This window comes from Triticum dicoccoides, chromosome 2B (genome assembly GCF_002162155.2).
Source record: "Triticum dicoccoides isolate Atlit2015 ecotype Zavitan chromosome 2B, WEW_v2.0, whole genome shotgun sequence".
Lineage (NCBI taxonomy): Eukaryota > Viridiplantae > Streptophyta > Magnoliopsida > Poales > Poaceae > Triticum > Triticum dicoccoides.
Window position 1 is genome coordinate 794,674,500 of NC_041383.1, and position 3,624 is coordinate 794,678,123.

A 3,624-nucleotide genomic window follows, 5' to 3' on the forward strand; every position below is an offset into this window, starting at 1 on the left:
GTATCCGTAATTATATTAGTGGTGAACCAAGTCCTTGAACTTGAACTTACCTCCATAGTCTATATCCTACCAAAACATGTAAATAAGCTACCTGCCTATCGTGGTCTGAATCTGATGCTTGTGATGCATGCACTCCAAAAACCAAAGAGTCCGAAGATCAAAGTCCCTATAGCTAGTAATGGTTACACGGGGACTATGGTTTTCATTTCTAAAAGCAGCAGCATTTCGTGATTCCCAGATTTTCCAAAGAATAGGCAGGAGGATCTCTAGCCAGATTGAAGAGTCGAGGTGCACCGGTGTGGGGATTGCCCATAGGTCTTGGAACCGAGATGACGGGACGATGGCAAGGCGCTGCCAAATTGCAGCAGTAGCAGTAGGGCACTCATCATGAAGGGAGCAAGAGATGGATCGTCCAATCCCAAGCACACTATCCAGCACAGAGCACAGCTATGTCATATCTGTGTACTCCACTGGACCTTTTTTTGCAGAATGCCTTGATCACACTGGTGAAAACCTTAGCATCTAAAGCGACTCCTTTCGCTAGCATGTCATCAAACAGACTCAAAGCCTCTCGAACGTTTCCACTCCTAGCCAACCGATATGCTAGATGCGGGATCCGCAGGGTAGCCATCGTCGATGTGCCTGACCAGATTGGCAGCCTCGGGTCTCCTCCCAGACCTAAAGAGGCAATCGACCAGTGTGTTGTATGTGATTACGTCTGGGGCGAACTCCCCAACATCAACGTCGAAGAACAAGAACCCGAGCTCCCCACCTTTCCAGTGCCGTAGGACTCGTGGATCAGAATGTTACAGGTCACAGTGTCCACCACAAACCCGTTGCAGCTGAACACGGTCTTGGCAAGCTGGAAGTTGCTGGCTCGACACAGGGATGAGATCGGTATATTGTATGTCTGCGGATTGGGTGTTATGGGCATCTTGAGCAGATCAGTGAACAGCCTAATGACAAGCAGTCACTTCATCTTCTTGGAGAAATGATCCATGACTGTCAACCTCGAAGCCCAGCTCTTCGCATCGCTCCAGCAACTCCTTGGCCACCCAAGTATCTATATCCTTTGCAGCATGATCCAGTAGTATGTTCAAGCCGAGCACGATCAGCTGTAGTCCCTTGGCGAAAATGATCTCCAGCTGCCAAAACACGTCCTCGACGTTTCCAGAGCGCCAGAGCCCAGGAATGTAGGTGCTGTAGGTCACCGCGTGTGGCACCCACAATACTGTCGTCGATAACCCACTACACGGCATGGAAATCCCCGACCCTGGTGTGTACTGAACTTCATACATACTGTAGTTATATCCATACAAATCATCAGTACCATGCTTAGTTCTAGAGCATAATGAGAAAGCAATCGACAGAAATGGCATATTCGAAAATACCTATACTAACTAGGCTTCTTGGGCTGGCAGTCCATCAACGAGCTCAGCAGCTTCCTCGAGCAAAGCATCAATTTCTGCCTCTCATCGTTACCAGCCTCACACAATAGGATCTCGTCTCAACAAACAGAGATTCACCAGAACAAATCTCTAGTAGCAGGACAGATCCTTTGTTGATAAAGCCAAGTCTTGCCACTGCTGAACAAGAGGGTATTTGATTTGATTATGCACGACATGCACAATTATGCATGAACTCTATATGCCCTCACATTCTTAATAAAAGTGTCTCAGAGAGCATACCGATTAAGATAGTCAGGGCCAAGAGCTTCAGATTTGATATCTTGCCACTGCTTCGGAAGTACTTCTGCTTCTTGAAGAGACATTAGAATATTAGACTTTAGAATGAATAAGAAACTAAAGTTCAAACAAAACTAATCATTAATAATGTAATTTTGCTAAACACAACCAGATGTCTAACTGTCAACAGATGCATACAATGAACATTTATTCGAAGTTGCTGTGTTGCTCTCTGCGAATTGTATGAACTTTATTCTGAACTAAGTTATTTTTCTTATGGTTCTTTTGTGGCCCATGAATTCATAAACACATCAACTTTTATGAAGTAACATTTATATTTTTCTATAACTACCAAGTAACAGTTCCAGCCATCACGAGGAATCAGGGAAGATAATCCAACTATAAAAACATAATTCCTATGAATGTAGACCTTGGCAGCCAAACTTGTGATTCACTATAGGTAAAAACTATCTTGGACAACTGTCCCTACAAACTGGATGGCAAAAGGTAGGTGCGATTGCTATATTGTTTTAATGGTAAGGGGCTTCAAAGACAATGCACCAACGCACCAAAACAAACCTTTTGCAACCCAAATTTTGTCTTGAGCTGAACCAGAAGTGTTGCTAAAGGATGAAATCATAGCATAAGGTAAAGATGCTGATGCGCCAGAACCTTGCAAAATGAAGACAAATATAGATGAATCTCCTGTTCAAATTATACCCAGAGAAAAAAAAGATAATATGACACACCAACAGAATAGACCATAGTATCTCTTATTTCTCAAACACTAATTAACAACACCTATGGCTTGACATGATGCTATACTATTCTTTAGACAACAAAATATTAGCAATCCATTTCACCAAGGTCACAAGGGGATGTTGCTGGCAAGTGAAACTAAAACCATCTCTTTAGTGGCACATTCTACAATACAATATATGTGCATAGATACTGGGCTAAGCTATACTGCTGAACAATGGACACCAAGTGGGTGAAATAATAATGAACACACTAGTTTTGGCACAATGTTATGCAGATTAAGCAATCTAACTTGCTATTCCTGAGATAGTAGCTCCATTAATTTTACCTTTCTGTGATACCAGGGAAGCTTGTGGTTGTGGCCTTGGTAGTGCAGGTGGGTGACAAAGTCCAGCCACATAACAAAAATCTGCAGAAAATTCAGTGAGGAAACTTCATAAGCTACTGACCAGCCCCATAGCCCAATCCACCTGTCAACAAAAATCAGTAGTTTTGGCAGGAAGTGAAGCTACAAATGCAACAAGAGCAGATAGCACACACACATACCCAGTAGGGGACGGCGTATAGCTTGAAAATCTAAAGAGGCCCCATCACGATGGTGAGTCCAGCCATGGCAAGCCGACACGTCCTTCTCATTCGGGTGGAACAAATTGCTCCGTGGGTCGAAATGCGAGCCTGACCTCCCTGTACTCCTCGACCACTGGACAGGTTGAACAAAAACATCATGGTCAACAATGACATTACCAAATATGTTACATCATGAGCAAATTAATCAGCAGTAGCAAGTAGAATAAAAAGTCATGTTCGCTTATTTGGCATGACTAAGTAGAATAGGTACCCAAGCATCATAGGTAACGGTAGCGCGAATGGAAGCTTCCGAGTGGCACTGTCCAGGCTCTTGCACATCTTCTCGGGAAGCTGAAACTTGCAGCAACAATTGATTCAAAACACCGAGTTAATCAAATTCCTAGAAAAAAGCACTCTCATCCCTCTCTACTTCAGTTAGGAATGCAAATACAGCAAAATGAGTAACAAGGAAGGGTGGGAATGCAGACATTGCAGCAGTCATGGCATGAAACAAACACACACTGGTTCAATTCCACGGGTGGGAGGCTCAGATTGCAATTGGCAGCTCCAAGCATAGCTCAGTAGCGACTGCTGATAGAGAGCGACAGAGAGT

The 3,624-nt window shown here is 43.7% G+C and overlaps 1 pseudogene; it reads right to left on the reverse strand.

Moving 5' to 3' along the window:
- Positions 1-87: 87 nt before the first annotated feature.
- LOC119361458 overlaps positions 88-3,624 on the reverse strand; it is a 40,640-nt pseudogene continuing 37,103 nt past the window's right edge.